General features: G+C 35.9%; 1 protein-coding gene and 1 pseudogene across 15 annotated transcripts in view; both read right to left on the reverse strand.

The window, feature by feature from the left end:
- The window catches only part of LOC309608938 (AP-3 complex subunit sigma-2 pseudogene), a 510311-nt pseudogene extending 499236 nt beyond the window's left edge, over positions 1–11075 (reverse strand). The window contains exon 1 of the transcript XR_014249720.1: positions 7744–11075. The product of XR_014249720.1 is annotated as an AP-3 complex subunit sigma-2 pseudogene (transcript). The remainder of the gene's footprint in view (positions 1–7743) is intronic.
- ANKS1B (ankyrin repeat and sterile alpha motif domain containing 1B) overlaps positions 1–20471 on the reverse strand; it is a 1131483-nt gene that overhangs the window by 753752 nt on the left and 357260 nt on the right. The gene's annotated exons all lie outside the window — the stretch shown is intronic.

The following is a 20471-nucleotide window of genomic DNA, read 5'->3' on the forward strand; positions in this document are numbered from 1 at the left end:
AAGATATTATTGATTTCCTGATGTTTAACCATCCTTCCAGTCCTAGAATAGATTCTACTAGGTCAGGGCATCATCTTTTGATTAAATTGCTATATTCTCTTGTAATATTATACCTAGATATACATAGACATGAGAGAGTTAATTTTTAAAAAATTTTTACTTTGGTGTTATCTTAGTTGGGATTAAGTACCAGCATTATGCTAGCCTCATAAAATGAAACTTTATATATTTTTCTATGGCCAGGAATAATTTACAATTTATAACTTATAGTGACATTCACTCATCATAATCAACCTCTTTTTTCTCTTTATTGTACTTACCTGAAAAATCCCAGTCCTGGCTGAATGTAACTCTCTGCCTAAAACCAAACAAAGCAGCCTAATATTGTTTGGAGAAAAATGTATTTTCCACTCTCCAATATGACTCTTTCAGACTTTCAGTTTTCTCCTCCAGCATACCATTTCCCATATCATTCTCAATTAATAGCCATGTTTATTATTTCACTGGGGAAATAAAATCAAAAGAAAACCTCCTCAGAGTGAGGAAGGTTATCAAGGATAAAGAAGAGCATTACATGATGTTAAAGGGGTCAATTCTCCAAGAAGACATAACAATCTTTATTGTGTATGCACCTAACAATAGAGTGTCAAAATACAGGAGGCAGAAACTGATAGAACTGCAGGGAGAAATAGATGAATACATTATTTTAGTTGGAGATGTCAACACCCTCTATCAGACATGTGCAGATCCAGCAGGCAGAAAATCAGTAAGGACATAGTTGAACTCAACAACATCAATCAACTCGGTATACCAGATCTATAGATCTATTCATCCAACAACAGCAGAATACACATTCTTCTCAATATCACATGGACATTCACCAAAATAGACCATATTCTGGGCCATAAAACACACTTTAATAAACTTAAAAGAATAGAAATCATACAATATTTGCTCTCAGATCACAATAAAATTAAACAAGATATCAATAACAGAAAAAGAATTCCCAAATATTATACGTGGAGATTAAATAACACTCTTCTAAACAACACATAGGTCAAAAGAGAAATCTCAAGAGACATTAAAAATATTCTGAACTAAATGAAAATGAAAATAAAGCTTATCAAAATTCGTGGGATCCAGGGAAAGCAGTGGGTAGAGGGAAATTTATACCTTTGAATGCATAGATTAGAAAAGAAGAAAGTTCTAAAATCAATCATCTAAGCTTCCATCTTGGGAAACTAGAAAAAGAAGAGCAAGTTAAATCCAAAGTAAGCAGAAGAAAATAAATAATAAAAATTAGAGCAAAATCAGGGACTTCCCTGGTGGCTCAGTGGATAAGACTCCGCACTCCCAATGCAGGGGGCCCGGGTTCAATCACTGGTCAGGGAACTAGATCTCACATGCATGCTGCAACTAAGAGTTTGCATGTCACAACTAAGGAGGCTGCGTGCTGCAACTAAGGAGCCTGAGACCTGCAACTAAGGAGCCCGCCTGCCACAACTAAGACGCAGCACAACCAAATAAATAAATAAAAATTTTTTTAATAAGTAAGTAAATAAAACACCAGACCATAAGGTAGAATTCCAAATGATATTTTTTAAAAAAAATAGAGCAAAATCAATGAAATTTAAAACAGAAAACCAGTAGAGAAAATCAATAAAATCAAAATCTTGTTCTTTGGGAAAAAGAATCAATAAAACTGATAAGCCCTTGGCCAGGTTAACTAAGAAAAAAAAGACAAACCTACTAATATCAGATATGAAAGAGGGTACATCACTACAAATACCATGGACTTTAAAAGGATAAATAAGAAATACTACAAACAACTTTATGCCAACAAATTTGGTAACCTAGATGAAAGGGACCAATTCTTTAAAAGACACAAGTGGCCAAAACTCACATAAGAGGAAATAGGCAACCTGAATAGACTTTTTTTTTTTTTTGGTTTTTATTTTCTTTTTATTCTCTTTTCATATTACACAAATTCTCCCTAACAAATATATGTTGCTTTTGTGACCAGAAAAAAAAGTTTTAAGAAAGGATGCAATGCCCAAAAGGAAAATCTATATGATCACTATTTACTTACATCTGTGTCAGATAAACATCCTATTACTGCCATAGCTTTTGCTTCTCATGCTGTATCAAAGAATGAGGTGAACTTTGAGCTACATCTCTTCAATAAATCCTCTATGTACAGAAGGAGAAGTTCCTCCTCCTGCAAGTCATGTTTCCTCATGTAAACTCTTATAAACTTCTCGAAGATGGAAGGAATAAGCTCAGGGGCCAGCACTTTATCAAACATTCGGAATACAATTGTGGTTGTATCCTCCTTCTCAGAATCAGAGAGGGCCAAATTGCAGCTGTATTCCCTATGCAGTGTGATTAACTCTCGCAGGTTATTTAACAAAGTCCTTAACTGACATACTTCCTCTGTGTTTTGATAATCCAAGGAACTCCAACACCAAGAGGACACCAATCCTAACTCATATGGTTTTTCTGCTGTAAAAAATACCTCTGCCAGTTGAAGCCCATTTTCTGGCCACTCTGCCTTATCAGTTAGTTCAAGGTTCCTGGCTGCTTGTTCCAAACGTTTTGCAAGAATTGTCTGTCCTTCAGGTACAGTCCTTTTCACAAATGGGATCACATCATTTTTAAGCCATGGACAAAGCTTTTGCAAAGAGATTGGTGTAGAAATTGAGTTGAGCAAGTTCTCAAGCATTTTCACATCAAATCTGCTTTCAAAGTTTGCCCGATGTCTCAGCCAAAGGTACTGTGCACAAACAAGGTTTCCCTCTCTTAGCTGTAAAAAAATATCCTTAAGGTCATCTTCATTATTCAGAAATTCAATCCAAGAGTTACCACTGAATTTTTCTGGTCCAAATGCTCCATAAAAAGTAGTCAACTTTGCATGAGCCCTCAGTATCTCTTTTAAACCATCAGAATAGACAGGAACAGTTTTATCTTCTTTCTTCAAAAGTCTGGTTTTGGCATAATTAGCATTTCCTGGGTAGTTTCATAGGTTATCCATTGAGCCTCCAAGCAGTAATTCACCACAAATTCATTGTCCTGGATTTTATGCAGATTTTCCTTAGCTTCATCTACAAGTTTTTGCCATTTGACCTGCTCACTGGTGTCCAGAGAACTCAAAGCTAGTTTCTCCAATATGTCATTTGATTTTACTTTGCAAATAAGCTCAACATCTAGTCCAAACTGAATGGCAAAGCTCTCGGCTTCAGCAAATCTGTGTTTGTGAAGTAACCAACTCAGCCTGTTTTCTGGTAAAGCTTCTGTACGACATCTGAGTACTAAAACAGAGACTGAGTCTTCAGATAGTTTTGGATCATTTTTGCAAATTCCTTTCATAAGGTATATGGTATCTGTGCTAATTCTTGTTTGAACCAAAGAAGAAACACTAGATACTTCCAAAGAATACAGTATTTCCATCATAGGTAATGAATAGACCGTGAGGTTTCTCATCTTATTAGTAGTAATAGTTGTCAGAGCTACTAATGTGAGATTTGTAATCCCTTGCCACATGACTGATGAAGGCTAATCTGCTTCTGTGGTGAGAAGAAACTCTGCTATGTGAAGGGAGGGCCAGTTCCACATGGGAGTTAGGATGTAAATATCCCATAAGCTTAGAACATTATTGGTATCAAAAACAAAAAGTAGATTGTCTATCAGCTGGAACTTCTTTGCACCTTCAATAATCTCTGCATCAATAACACTCTTCACTTAGGTCATCTCTTTCCTAGAAGAATCTGGTGCCCATTTTGAGAATGCACAATTACCAGTTCCCCCAATTATCACAGGGAGTTCGCTTGCTAAATCACCAGCCACAAGACTGAGACAACCAAGGGTATGATAATTTTCAGTAGAAATAAAACTGGACTTGATTTGTCCTTGTAACTTTTTTGCCATATGGAAGTCTACCTTTTCAATCACTTGTTGAATTTTTACAAGCTGAAGGTTTGTAATACAAAAAAATCCATTGTTTGTAAGAAGCAACATATAAAAGCTACCTTCATTTGAATTATCTTCCCCAATAACAAGATTCGGTAAGTACACTGATTTTCATCGTTAGCTTTCTGAACAAAAGCGTTGGTGAGTAATGTTTGTTTTGTAAGTTGCCACTTCTCTCCCCACCCAAAAGAAACTTTCCTTCTTGACACACGCCAACCACATCCACTTCAGTAACTTTCCGGAGATGTCTGCTAGTAAATCTACTTGATATAAAGCAGTTCCATGTTCTTTTCTTGAACCAACACTTAGGTACCCACTTCCTGTATCATCGTTAGCAGCTCAATGTCGTTCCACATGTTGCTGAGATTGTTTTCCTGAGTCAGAAACCACTGCCTTCCCTACAATTGAAGAAACTAAAGAGGAACACTCAAGTTTATCATCCACCCCCTTCTGGGCTCCAACAGAGCTCCTAGTCTCTTTAGAGCCCATGCCACAAATTTCCTGAATAGACTTTTATCTATTAAGAAATTGAATTAATTATTAATAATCTTCCAAAACAGAAAGCACTAGGCCCAGACGTGTTCATTGGTAAATTCCACCAAACATTTAAGGAAGAAGTTATACCAATTTTCTACAATCTCTTTCAGAAGACAGAAGCAGAGGGAATATGTCTAATTCGTTCATTGAGGTCAGCATTGCCCTAACATCAAAACCAGACAAAAATATTGCAAAAGAAAGAAACTAAGACCAATAGTCTCAAGAACATAGATGCAAAAATCCTCAACAAAATATTAGAAAATCAAATGCAACAATATGAAAAAGAATTATATACTACAACCAAGTGGGATTTATTCCAGGTACGCAAGGCTGGTTCAACATTCGAAAATCAATTAATGTAATCCATCACACTAACAGACTAAAGAAAAATCACATAATCATGTGAATAGATGCAGGAAAGTATTTAACAAAATTCACAACCACTCATGATAAAAGCTCTCAGTAAACTAGGAATAGAGAGAAACTTCCTCAAATCGATAAAAAAAAAACTACAAAAAACCTACAGCTAAAACATTTAATGCTGAAAAACTCAAAGATTTCCCACTAAGATAAGGAACAAGACAAGAATAACCCTCATACCCCACTTTTCATTGTACTGGAATCCTTCCTAATGCCACTGGGAGAGAAAAGGAAATGAAACATATAGATTGGGAAGGAAGAATTAAAATTGTCTTTATTTGCAGATGACATGACTGCCTATGTAGAAAGTCCAAAAGAATCAACCAAAAACTCCTGGAACTAAGTGGTTACAGCAAGGTTGCAAGATACAAAGTTAATATACAAAAATTAATTGCTTTCCTAACATACCAGCAATGAACAGTGGAGTTTGAAATTAAAAACACAATACCATTTACATTAGCAATTAAGAATTATTATTATAAATCTACAGTAATCAAGACAGGATGGTATTGGTGAAAGAAAAGACAAATAGATCAGTGTAACAGAACAGAGAGTCCAGAAATAGACCCACATAAATATAGTTGACCGATCCTTGACAAAGGAGCAAAAGCAATATAATGGGTCAAAGATAGTCTCTTCACAAATGGTGCTGAAACAAATGAACAACAACAAAAAAAGAATCTAGACACAGACTTTACACTCGTCACAAAAATTAACTCAAAATACATCACGTGGGACTTCCCTGGCAGTCCAGTGGTTAAGACTTCGCCTTCCAATGCAAGGGGTGTAGCTTCGATCCCTGGTCGGGGAGCTAAGATCCCACATGCCTCGCGGCCAAAAAACCAAAAAACATAAAACAGAAGCAATATTGTAACAAATTCAATAAAGACTTTAAAAATGGTCCACATCAAAAAACCAAAAAAAAATAGATCATAGACTTAAATATAAAGTGCAAAACTATAAAACTCCTCGAAGATAACATAGGAGAGAATCTAGATGACCTTAGGTTTGGTGGTGACTGTTTAGAAACAACACCAAAGGCATAATCCATGAAAAAAAGAATTGATAAGCTGACTTTATTAAAATTAAAAATGAGATACCACTACACACCTACTAGAATGGCCAAAATCCAGAAGACTGATGACATCAAATGCCGGGGAGAATGTGAAACGACAGGAATCCTCATTCATTGCTGGTGGGAATGCAAAATGGTACAGATACTTTGGAAGACAACTGGATGGTTTCTTATAAAATTAAATATATCCTTACCACATAATCCAGCAATCATGCTCCTTGGTATTTACCTAAGGAGTTGAAAACTTATGTCCACACAAAAACAAATTTTGCTATATCCATAAAAAGCAATGCTACTCAGCAATAAAAAGAACAAACAACTGATACACAGATGAATTTCAAAAACATTATGCTGAGTGAATAAAGCCAAGACACAAGAGAATGCATACTACTTGACTGTATTAATATGAACATCTAGAAAATGCATAACTATAGAGTAAGCAAACAGATCAAAGAATGCTTGGGGCCTGGGTATGGACGGGACTGATTGCAAATGTACATAAGGGAACTTTTTCAGATAATGGAAATCTATATCCTGATTGTGGTGGTAGTTTCAATATAGTATACACTTGTCAAAACTCAACAAATTGTATAACTATAATTGATGAATTTCATTATAAATAAATTACATGTCAATACAAGAACAAGAAATGAAGTGTCAGGCACCAAAATTAATGTTTGGTATTTATTTTCAAAAAAGTGAAGGTGGCTGTATTTCACAAAATATTTCACTCTGCATTTTCCTGAAATATTTAGCCCCCTTTATTATATTTAACATATACTTTTACATAAGGCTTTGCAGGAACGCATCTAGTTCCAGAAATGAGAAATGCTTCTTGTACCACCACCAAATATAGTGCTTTGTCAGGAACCAAGTGTTCTAAGACTTAAAGATGGAGGAAGAGACACAGCACATATAGGTATACTCCCAGAGGATTATACCATTAATTTTTTTGTTATATATACACTACATTACTCTGGGAACACCGAAGTTAATCACTGAAACCAAAATGTAAGAGGTTTTTTGTTTTTGTTTTATTGTAAGAAGGAAACAAAACAACTGATTCTTGGTATCTGAGTTAAGTAATGAAAAACCTAAAGAAACACAACAAATATAAATGGAAGTAAATAAACTGCCATTTCTTTTCTCAAAGTAGATCTTGAGAATAGAATGGGAAAGGGGAATTACTATAATTAATTATAAACATTTAATATTCTCAGTGGGCTAGGTGCTGTACATAATACAGTGGCTAAAAGTTAATGAATGGTACTGATTTGAAACATATTATACCTAGCTTCTTTAGATTTCCAATAAATTATTAACACTATTTTATGATCAGTCCTGTTTTTTTCCCATTAGAATTACTCCATTTATTCATTAATGAATAAATGACTGTGAAGCAAAATTGGAAAATTATGTAAATCATAGATAAGCAACAAATAAATGCTGGGCTTTTTTTCCCAGTTAATGCCAAGCTGTTTCTTCAGGATATGTGGCATTGTATAAAACACCCAGGCAGGGTTAGATCATGGATCAACAAATATTTATGAATCTCCTTTCACAATACTATATCCCCATGTGGTAGGATACACAACAAAAATATTGTGGGGTCCCAGGTATTTTAACTTTAGTTGAGGAAACAAAGTACAGACATAGATCCAGGTATACATCACTAATATCATTTCTTCAGGGCAACCTTGGCGCACATCTGCTCCCTCATATGTATATGACTATTTAAAATGTACCTGCCGGGCTTCCCTGGTGGCGCAGTGGTTAAGAATCTGCCTGCCAATGCAGGGGACACGGGTTTGAGCCCTGGTCTGGGAAGATCCCACATGCCGCGGAGCAACTAAGCCCGTGAGCCACAACTACTGAGCCTGCGCGTCTGGAGCCTGTGCTCCGCAACAGGAGAGGCCGCGACAGTGAGAGGCCCGCGCACCGCGATGAAGAGTGGCCCCCACTTGCCGCAACTGGAGAAAGCCCTCGCACAGAAAGGAACACCCAACACAGCCAAAAATTAATTAATTAATTAATTAATTAAAAAAAAAATGTACCTGCCAATGTTTGCATTGACCTCTTGAGATCCCCTTCTCTGAAGAAACTAAAATGAAGTGCATCCTTCTGCTCTTAAAGAACCCAGAGACTTTTTTTTTTTCACAACAGTGTTCATTTTGGAAAATATGCACCTGCCAGAAGTAACAATTTAAAAAGGCGGGCAGAAAAGGAAGGAAACAGAAAGAATAGAGGGAGGAATTAGGTATTTAACAATTTATCCAGAAAAGGGTACCAGCACCTTAATTTTATAATGTCATGAGCATAAGCATATGAAAATTGGGTTAACAACACAAAGCCCTATGAAATACAGTAATGCATTCCCAAATTCAAATCCTTTTATGTAAAAATCCATTGTATTAAAATGTATTATATATATCCTTTTTGCTACTAAAAGAATGTTGATTGTACTCTAAGTTTTTACTGATGAGAATAATTAGAAAAAGTGGGAGCAAGGGACAGCAATACAAAAAGGATATCTAGATTTTTCTACCTTGATATTTTACCTAGCAATACAAAAAGGAGATAAAACAAAAGCAGAGCAGGTAAAGAAGCTATTGCATCACATCTTACTACCTTTTGTATTATAAGAAGAGGTTGCTGGTACATACATAGAGTATGCTTCCAATATACTGTAAGATCATTTCACGAGGATCACATTGACACTGAGGTGGTAGAAGTCAATAATCACATGTCATAACATCAGAATCTGACACAGGAGCACATATTGAAAAAGACCTCTCAGTATGAATATATCTACGAAAAAGCAAATAAATGTACAGCCATGACACTGAAACTGAGGGAAACAGAAAGTCTAAGAAGTTTCTAATGATCAAGTGATTACAAACGGAATAATTTTACAATGCTCATCATTGCTCATTAAGATGTATAATATGTCATCTTTAACCTTTTATATAGTGTTCAGTCTTTATTTTTTTATTTTAGTGAATCAAACTTGTGTATTATAATAAGATCTTTTCTAAATTTATTTGTGACCTCAGTAAAGAGAAAATGAGTCCTAAATTAGTGCAATGGCAATGAAAAGAGCAGATCACAGAAAATGCTAAATGTTCCAGCTTCTTAAGGGTGGATGACGATGCTTCAAGGCAATTTAGAGGAAAATATAAGAACTTTCACATTTGAATATGTTGCAACATGAGGCACTTCTGATGCATTCAGACCAAGATGCTGATACAATAAGTAGTTTTAAATGGATCTGTAGCTCAGGAAAAATATTTAGGTAGAAAATAGTTGAATCCATGGTATACAATTGTGGTGAATATCAACATCCAGGGACTGAAAGGATAAAGAGAAGTCAACCAGTCAAGCAGTAAAGGAAAGAACCAAAAGATTAATGTGTTATAGGCACCGAAGGAGGAGAGGGAGTGATGAGAACTAAATAGATCTTCAGCGTAAGTGTACAAGGCACACTGGGTTAGACATTATAATGTATTGCCTATCCTTTCTATTGTGAAGAAAATCTTGAAACATTAAGGGTAAATATAATGAAACAATGCAAAGTTAATAGAAAAGAACAAGTATTTGAAGTTTCAGCTCTGAATAGAAAAAAGAACAGTACAACACCACTACTGAGTCTTCAAGACAAATTACAATGCACATAAAAATGCTTTGAGCTAAAAAACTCTTAGAATTAATAAACTGCCTGGTTATTCGATATAGATCACATGACTTACACTAAAAATTCATTTACATTCTACAGAGGAAAAATATTCATTTTCTCCCCTCTTTCTAAAAGGATTTTTGAACTCTGGGAGAAAGTTTATGATGATTAATAGAGTGCTGCCAGAAATCTGTGTTTAGAGAAAAAAATTTAATCTTTTATACATAAAGATAATACTTCAGGCGCACTCTCAGTAAAAAAAAAATACATTTTGAGGATTTTTCCCAGAGAAATTACAAGTTATATTGGATTTTCTAGAACTTTCTTACGGGGCAGCATATCATACTCTAATTAAATGGTTTCCTGGAGGTAAGCACAGAGTATATGACCTGCTTCCAGGCTCTCTTCACGCTCAGCTCACCTTGAGTTTAGTGCCATGATAAACTTTCTGAAATGCCACATCTAATAATAATGTAACAGAGACAATATTTTGGAAATATTAAATCAATGAATGTTTCCATTCCCCCTCAATTATGATACCTTCCATTTCCCGATAAGATTAGGGGAATCTCTAGTCAGTGAAATTTATTCCTCATTTTCCCTGGCACAAACAAGAGACATTCTAAACTCTCTTTAAAGAAATGCTATGTCTGGATCTCTGTGTGGGGCACATGGGCCCTGACTGCAAAGGGGTGTGTGCCTGGAAGCAGCCTAAAGGCCATGGCCACTTTGGGAATTTGGCAGACATAGATTAGAGACACCTACCAGAAAGCTTCATTGTTGGCCTTCTGGGAACTTGTTCCCATGAGAGCAGAAGCTCTGTGAGAGAGGTAGTTAAATCTTTAAAAAAAAAAAAAAAGCAGCAAAGGAACATTTGAAAAAGAGGAAAGCCTAGCCAGGAGCTAATTCCCTTTGAGGATCTTATTACCCCTGTGAGTTCTTGGATAAAGCGAAACAGCAGTCTCAGGTGGAACTCCTCTTGGAAGAGATGAGATGAGAGCTCAGCTTCTGAAGAAGTATTCCCTGTATAAGCAGTGAGAGCATAAGATGGAGAGGGATGTCATCAGGTCCATGCTTGGTCCCAGCAGGAAGCTCTGCAGGAGCTGCAACTTGCATCCCAGGGAGCTACATGTGGATGCCATCAAATGGGACCCCAGTCTATTCCCCTTTGAGAGGGAAGGGGCCAGATCACATGGTGCCAGAAGGCCAGTACCACAACACCATCAAGGTGTACACACCAGTGGAGTTCAAGAGAGAGCTACAGGCAGCTGTCCTCAGAACACACTGCTCTTGAGAGTCAGAATGACCAGGTTTCAAGCCTGCTTTCCATAGAATCATGCATGCTGTTAATAAATATAAGTGGAAGGAAGGAAGGAAGGGAGGGGAGGAGGGAGGAAGGGAGGGGAGGAGGGAGGAAGGGAGGGGAGGAGGGAGGAAGGGAGGGGAAGAGGGAGGAAGGGAGGGGAGGAGGGAGGAAGGAAGGAAGGGAGGGAGAGGGAGGAATGGTATGTCCAAAATGGTGTGCCCGTGCAGTGGGTTAAAAATGGTTCAGAGAAGTATCTGAGTAGAGAATACTTGAAATAGCCTCCCACAAATCTCCCACAGCTGTAGTGGTATGCAACAGAGAACAGAAAGGTATCTGGATTCCCTAAGCCCTTTGGAAAGTGAGTGAAACACAGCTGAAATTTAAGCAGTAAATTCAATTGCTTAAAGTCACCAAGTTACTAATCTGAGTAAAGACATGTTTACCTCCAGAAACAGTTTTATCCCTCTCCTTCTCAAAATCTTACAGTGGCTTCCAAACATCTATTTAAAAAAACTGAAATTCTCTCATCTAGCATTCAGCTGTCCCAAGAGTTCCAACCCTATCCCTCTTCACTCCACAATATAACACAAGCATTTCTAGTTGATACAATTAATTGTTGATACTTCTCATTCAGTGCCCTTGCACCTGCCAGCCTCCTTTTGATTAGGTCATATCCATTGCTAGTTTCAAAACCTAATGAAATTCCAATAAAAATTAATTTAAAAAAACAAAGAAAAAATCTTACATCAAAATTAATATTTTGAATATTAAAAGATCATTTTAATCAGATGGCTAATCTCAAAAGATAGGAGAAGTTGAAACGCTGCTGGAAAGTGTTGAGTAGGAGGGAAGAAAAATAAAACAATCCAAGCGTACATTACATAGTCTCTTCATTGAAATGCTATTGGATTTAAAAAAGCCAACAAAAGAAAAAACCTAATGAAATTATCTAAATTGTCCCTTAATAAACTATAATTTACCTTTCTGGAATACAATTTGGCAATCTATATAAAAGCCTTAAAAAGATAATAACCTCTGTCCAGTGATTCAATATTTCCAAGTAAATATAATCAAAGATACAGGATTTATGCATAAAGGTATTCATCAGAACATAATTCGCAACAGTAAACTACTGGCAACAATCTAAATGAATGTGTAGTTCTGAGTCAGGAAAAGAGTGAAAATAAGAATCTCAATAGGTGATGATTAAAAATCATTCTAGTACATTCTTATAGTTAAATATTAAACAACCATTAAAGCATTTAATCACATAGGACATAATGTTAAATGGAAAAAGTATACTATGTATTCATAGAAAGATTCCAATTTTGAGTATATATGAAAATTGTATTTTATTATTGGGATAACCACGCAGGCCTGAAAGGCCTGTACTTGCCCAGCTTCAAGACAGAAGAAAGTCCAGAGTCGGCAACAGAGACATAAGGGTTTAATGGATGGGGAGCTTACACGTCTGAAGCAAGGTCCTGGAGCAACACCCCACTGTGTGTGGCACATGGCTGGCAGGACATGGCGGCCGTCTTCGCTCACAGGGGCAGGGGGAGGTTACAAGTTATGGGGGAATTGACTTCAGGTTGGCTCATCAGTTACCAGGGAAACCAGCAGAGGGGCATGCCCCTTTAAGCAGAGTGGAGAGTTCTGATCTAAAGCTAGAACAATCATTAGTTGGGGCCTGGGGCAAGTATGTAGGAGGGTCAGTCATGCGAGTAGGGTGTAGGTGAGGCAGGGATTGGTCGAGCAGGGGATGTACGGAGAACAAGAGAACAGCCATCCTGGGTGGCCTGACCATACATTTATGTACACGAATTAATATGAGAAAATGCACAAAAAGGTTAACTTATTTGTTCATGCCTTCAGTGTCCATTCATTTAAAACACACATACACATTTATTTACTATATAACTTCTCTAAACAAAACAGGCATGGTCTTCGCCTTATGGAGTTGGTGGTCTAGTAAGGAATATACATTTATATGTAATTACAACAAAATTGTATGTATATATTCATTTTTTGTTTGTTTGTTTCTTATCTGTCTCCATTACAATTGCCAACTCCATGATGGTAGAGATCCTGTTTCTCATGTTTGTCACTGTATTCCCAGCATCCACAGAGTCCAGAATCATAAATATTACATGAATGTAGAGGAAGCCCAGAGATTAAATAGGAGCATATCAGCAGCAGACCTAATGTAGGAGGTGTGAAAACTTTTTTGAGGGCAAGTGCCATTTAAAATAAGGCCCTGAAGGATCAGCAAGAATTAGCCAGATGAAGAGGGTTGGGAAGAATGTTCCAGGTAGAAAATAGCTACAGGTAAAAGAGAAAGTGTTAGCTGAATTCACTGAAGCAAACAATGTTTATTTCAGGGTGTTTATAGGCAATTTCTTTTTCAAATTTTCTTCAATGAACATGTATTTTTGTGGTAATCAGAGAAACAATATTCTGAACAAAACAGATTTAAAATCTCTGATTTTTTGGAGATCACCCTGACTCTAAATGTTTATTTTCTTACTTTGAATTGTCTTTGCACTTAACATAAAAACTGAACAAATTATTGTAAATTCAATGTTCTACTCTAGAAATATCTTGTATTTCCTTAGAGTTCAAGGTCTTTCAGGTCAATTATAATGTTTTCCTTTCTTTTATTTTGTATCTTCCATAGCACTGGTACTGTGCTGTGTACCCAATATTTATTTAAAAGCTGGTTAAATAATTTATATATATGGATATAAACAGTAATCAAACCCATAAAACCTATAATTCTGATCTTATTATTTGATGGCTAGTTATTGTTCCAATGACTTTGCAGAACTAGTCCCAGAGGAATCAAAGAGAATTATTAAAATTCCTTTTAGATACATCTTTGCTGAAGAAATGATCTCACTTGATATAAATACTTTATACTTGAATTGGAACAAAAATTAATGCCATTTATTGTCCTAAAATCTCAGAAACAGATGTTTTGATTTCTTTCCAAGATAAAGAGGAGAGAAAATATATTCTTATGGTCAAAGTAACCATGACTACAGTTTTCAAACACATTAACAAGTGTTATTTTCATACACTCTGTGTTGGTTAAAATAATAATCTATTCTTATAAACAAAATCTGTTTTTGGTGAACTTTCCTTTCATACTGCAGCACAATGCTTAAAATTATTCATCAATCCAACAACAAGTAGCTTCTAGGAGTATTTTTCCCACAGTGTGGAAAATTCTTAAGGCAATAGAAGTGCCCTACCCCAAAACATTTAGAATTGCTACTTTGGTCCCTTTTAACATTGTTCTTTCCATTCTCAAGGGTGAGGAATACTTCTCGGCTTCACCATTCAAGGCCCAGATCTGAAGGGTGGCACAAATGTGATGGTGGTTGTCAGGGAGAAAGAGGCACAATGCAGTCCTAGTCAAAGCCAGTGAGTCTTGCTCCCCCACACAACTGGAATATAGACCCTCATATCTATGATGACATTTCATAAATAGAGCAAATAATGTGTACAATTATTTAAACTAACACTCGAATGAACTGAAAAATGGGTTCACATTTCCAAAGAACCTGTGTGAATAAGGAGAGCACGATATTATACTTTAAGACTCTCCTCTGTTCTTAGTAATATCATGGTAGCTTTATTATTATGAGAAAGATTGTCTTCTTTTTGAGAGGTTTCAGCTCTGTTCATTTTAACAAAACTGTATGATTAGAACCATCTTGGTAAATGATCTAAATCAAGGAAACAATCTACATAATGACAACTAGAAATGTGTGAATATGATATCTAAAGTATTACACTCCGAAGTGAATGGTCCTGTCATGACAAAGCACCAAATGGAAGGAGCCTGACCATTAATTCACTACTGGGTGGTGAGGGAATTTCATTCTGCTATTTACCCCAAAACTCAAAGAAGGTATCTGACCTAACATCTGAAGAAAGATTGGAAATGGAAAAAATGTGAAAAGAATTTTATTTTTCTTTTTATCCTTGGCCAGAAATTAGAGAGGAGATTTTGTAATACAGGCTATCAAAAGGTTGAACCACAGAAGAAGACATGGAGGGGGATAGGAAGAAGAGAAGAAAAAAAGAAGAGGAAAATGAAGATGATGATGAAGAAGAAAAAGGAGGTAGACTATGAAAGTCCTCATCAAGTGAAGTGGCATTACAGTTATCAAAGAAAATATTAACCTTGGTTGTCAGAGAGCAAATATAGATAACTGAACCCAGAATTTTGCAATTCAGAATTTTAGTGTCTTATTGAAAAATGTTTGAAATTCAGACACCCAATAAGATAATTTATGAAGAATACCTAAAATCATCTCATTAATGAAATGGTTAGGCATCAAAAAGGAACAGATGTTCTCTGCAATAAATACCACACTATAGCAAATAATTTGCTCTTAAAATACTTAAGAATTCTTCTCATGCAAATACTAGCATATTAATAAAAGAAAACACTAATTGACTGCAACAAATGATCCTTAGTTAAAGCAATTCAAGCGATCAAGAAGTAATTATAAAACATGAATTGCTAAACTAGTAGGAGACAACATTTACACTTAGTTTCATTTGTTAAATGAGGCAAAATGCACATCTTGCTTCAAAGAATATTTCAACAAATTTATCAGTAGGATTAGGATGTGACAGTAGCATTTAAATTCCATAGAAATTTATTATAAGGAAACTGCCTACCCTGACATTTCCCCACAATTAAAGAAAAGTGTTCTTATTCATAATGACTAACCTTTCCTTAGTCCTTTCTGGTTTACAAAATGCTTATATACACATCACCATTTATGCTAACAACCAGGCTGCATGATGAGTGTTATTCACCTCTGTCTTCACAGAGAGGCAGCACAGCACACAGACTTTGATGCTGAAGTCCATGCTCTGTCACTGAGTAGTTTGTGACTTTGGGCAAGTTATTTAAACTCTCTGAATCTCATTTTCCCCATGTGTAAAATAGGGGCATTTATCTGCCTCATAGGGTTGTTATAAAGATTAAATTAATCAATAACTGTGAAGTGCTTAGAACAAGTGGCACACAACGAACGATGAAGTTAGCTATGATTACTACAGATAAAGCTGAGGTTAAGAGAACTGGCTTAATGTTACATAGTTAATAAATAGAAGAGTCGGGATTCAAATTCTAATCTTTTGCATAAAGTCTGGTAATTTTAAACAAGCTTTAAAACTCAATCCAAACAAGGTAAAGCAATATGTTATTCCTGAAAGAGCATATAGATTTTGGTGCAGACTAGGGCTCAAATAAGAGCTCTACCACTTGGGGATGTCACATAACAACAATTAGCCTCAGATTTACTCAACTGTGAAATAGACGTTAATACATAACTCATATGGTCATACGAGAATTAAATGAGACAACAACTCCATGAGATCCAAATGGAAGGACTTTATAAGCTGAAACTTGATTCTTGACAATATTTGGCTTTGTTGGAAATATTTTAAGTTAAGAGGTCCCAAACTGTTGTGTTACAGTTGCCAGCACAACACAGGACATACAGTTAGAAGGACCTTAACAAGTTTGTTCCCTATTGCAATAGGTACGACTATGTTGAAAAACTCTAATGAGCATCTGCTCTGGTATCATCAGCAAATTATGTGATAAATAGTATAAATGCTGGTGTATTTTATATTCTTTTCCTAGCAAAAAGTAAAAATTAATGAGATGAATATCTCATTTTAAATACTGAAATAGGGACTTCCCTGGTGGCGCAGTGGTTAAGAATCCACCTGCGAATGCAGGGGACACGGGTTCAATCCCTGGTCCAGGAAGATCCCACATGCCATGGAGCAACTAAGCCCGTGTGCCACAACTACTGAGCCTGCGCTCTAGAGCCTGTGAGCCACAACTACCAAGCCCGAGTGCCACAACTACTGAAGCCCGCATGCCTGGAGCCCATGCTCTGCAAAGAGAAGCCACTGCAATGAGAAGCCCATGCACCACAAGGAAGAGTAGCCCCCGCTCGCCACAACTAGAGAAAGCCCGCACGCAGCAACGAAGACCCAATGCAGCCAAAAATAAATACAAATATTTATTTGTAAATAAATATTTACAAAATGTAAATATTTACATTTAATATGAAATATGCAAAATGTATTTTTTAGAAAATGAGAAAGTCTATCAATAATATCATGTATCAAGTGGTTTTTGAAAATACAAAACTAAGGATGTTCAATTTAACAAACTAGCATTGCCACAGCCTAGCTAAGCATTCCGAGATTATTCCTTTAACTGTATGATCCCACACATTAACTCATATCAAAGGAAAAGGTTTCAAGTAAATCTACCTGGATTTAAAAATGTCCCCATATGACACCTTTTAACACCTTAAAATTAAAACAATTTAAGATAAAACACACATGCTTTGCACATAATACATGGCATACATCTTTTTTGTGTGTTGAAACTCACAGAATCCTTCAATTCTATAACTGAATTAATTGTAGAGAATTTACTCATCAACTTTCTAAATTACTTAAATTTTTCCAAGTGTCTACAATCAACACAGTTTGACTCTTTGGCAGATGTTTGACATCAGTTTAAATAGATGCATGGCATCTCTGAAATGTGAGTTGCTGGGCTCCAGGTTTAGCTATGAAATCAAAAGCCAAAAACTTCCTTGCCAAAACAAATCATTTAATAAACTCCTGGATATGACTAAACATGTGTGTTGTTATTTTCAATATACGTAGGTGTATCGGCTGCCTAGCACTACCATAACAAAGTACCACAACTTAGTAAAAACAGCAAAAAATTGAAAACACAACAGAAATTTATTCTCTCACAGTTCTGGAGATTAGAAGTCTGACGTCAAGGTGTCAGTAGGATCATGCTTCCTCTAAAAGCTTTAGGGAAAAGTTCTTCCTTGCTTCTTCCTTCTCATGATACCAGCAATCCCCGTTGTTCCTTGGCTTACACCTGCATTACCCCAATCTCTGCCTCCATCATAACATGGCCCTTTTTCATCTGTGTATCTCTCTGTGTTCTCTCCTCTTATTATAAAGACACAAGTCATATTGGATTTAAGATCCATCCTACTCCAGCATGACCTCATATTCACTAATTATTATCTGCAAAGACCATATTTCCAAATAAGTCACATTATGAAGGTTCAGTAGACACAAATTTTCAGGAGGGGGGACACTATTCATCCCAGTATAGTAGCTTTAATATTTATTTCATGTAATTTTAATCTCTAAAATACGATTTATCTGTAAAATTCTGTGATTCCATAATTGTAAGACCAAAAAATTAACGTATGTCTAGCCCAAAAATGTACATTAAATTTTTTCTCAAGATTACCAATTTTCTCATGGATATTTATTACCAAATCAGTTATTACTATATATAAAAATACCTCTACCTCCTCATGCTTTTGGACTTTACCCATGTAGATCTTTAATTTAGCTAGATTACTTTGACCTAGGACAGGACAAAAAAAGAGAAGTAAGGAAGCATCTATGTTGTTGGGATTAGAGTGGGGGACAAGGAAGGAGACCAAGAGAGGCCACTGATGAGCAAAGAATAGAATCATTCCTCTTGGACAGATTCCCAGGAGTAGAATTGCTGGGTCATATGATAAATTTATGTTTAACTGCTTAAGAAACCACAAAACTATTTCACCAAAGTAAGTGTGCAATTTTAAATTCCTACCAATAGTGCATGAGGGCTTGTTTCTCCACATCCTTGCCAACAGTTAGTATTATCTGTCTTTTTTATTGCATTTGCCTAATGACTAACAATGTGCCAGGCAGTCTGCTAGGTAGTAGGTATATGGCAGATAGTAGCTAGGTAGTAGGTTATGTAACACATAATCACTGCAAAGCATTTAATGTTATAGAGAAAGAGAGAGAGATAAAAAGATAATTACACCATAGTATATTACATGAACACACACCATTACGTCATATCTTTTACTAAATAGTTTTAGGAAATTTGAACATATTCCCTTAGGAATGAAGAGTTTTGTGAAGACTCAACTAAACAAAGCCCAAGATTATATTCAAGTCATTGGCCTGTCAAGTATTTCTTCTACATACTTCTGATCTTTAATGTAATCATGTAAGACATTCTCTCTACTTCATCTTTATTGAAAGGCATTTGCAATAGTATGGAGTACAAAGTAACTCTACATTTAAGTTTCCTCAGGGAAAAATGTCCATTATTATTTTAAGAGAATTTCCACAAAGATGATTTCAACAATAATAGATTTTTCTGATGAATGATAACAATCATTTTTGATAGACTTTTAAAAATGTCAAATGGGTCCTATGAAATGGAGACTGAGGCAGATGATAGCATCTCCAGCAGTCAGCAGTCCTGAATACTTCTGTTGAATAAAACTGAATAGTTCTGTACTTCTTGGCTTCTATGATTGCAAATCCATACAAATGAGCTGCACACATGAATAAGTTTTCTTTAACTAAATGTTAAATTGCTTTTTCTTTTAAGTCCCTCATCCGGCCTACCTCTGAACTCAGTATAAAGTGAAATAGGGGCAAGGAAATGTGGATCTCTTGAATTATGTACAAAGTTGGTTTTTAAAGGCCCTACCAAGAGGTAGGGAATCACAATCTGAGTCTTGAAGCCATAAGAACTCCATTATAGAGATGAGAGCTAATATGCTGTCAAATTCTACAGATAAAAATATAATTTCACATTTTTGGAGGATGAAGGAAAACCAGATTAGGCATTTTGAGAGTTCCAGGTAAGAGAATAATGATTTAATAGCAAGGCCTATGGTAAAAGATACATTTTATTTATTTATCCATTAAATACTAATCAAACTACTAGCCAGGCACTTGGTATAAAAATAATTCTCCATTCCTTCAAAGAGCTCATACTCCAGTTAAGAGACAATCATGAAAACAATTAAAATACAGTTCTCTATGGGCAGCTAACATTTATTGAGCACATACTATTTACCAGATATCATATTTACATAGATTACCTCATTCAATCCTCATAACAAACATACGAGGTTGGTACCATTATTATTCCCATTTCATAAATAAACAAGCTTAGAGACATAACCTGCACGAAGTTACTCAAACCATCTCTAACTGAATCAAGTGGCCAGTATCCCTAACCATAGAGGTAGTTATACTATATCTTATACTCCTGCAATAAATGTAGGAATATTAAAAAGCAACAACAAAACAAACAAACAGCAGGCACAATGGGAAAGAGTGCTGACTTGCCAGAGAGAGTTGGAAAGACTTCACAGAGTATGCTCTAAAAATAAACAGGAATTTTTCAGACAAAAAGACAGAGAAGAGGCATTCCAGGTTGAGGGTAAATAATGTATTAGAGCAGTAAGTATTCATGGAAATAACAGGAACAGAAGTTGTGTAACAGGGAAGAGCAAAGCTGACTCCATATTGGATCTATTCCTTCAGCTCTAACCCTTGTGCTCTGTTGCCTGTGCTTAGTCATGCTGGCTCTGAACCTTAGTAAAAAAATGTTG

This window comes from Balaenoptera borealis, assembly GCF_965194805.1.
Source record: "Balaenoptera borealis genome assembly, chromosome: 13".
Classification (NCBI taxonomy): Eukaryota; Metazoa; Chordata; class Mammalia; order Artiodactyla; family Balaenopteridae; genus Balaenoptera; species Balaenoptera borealis.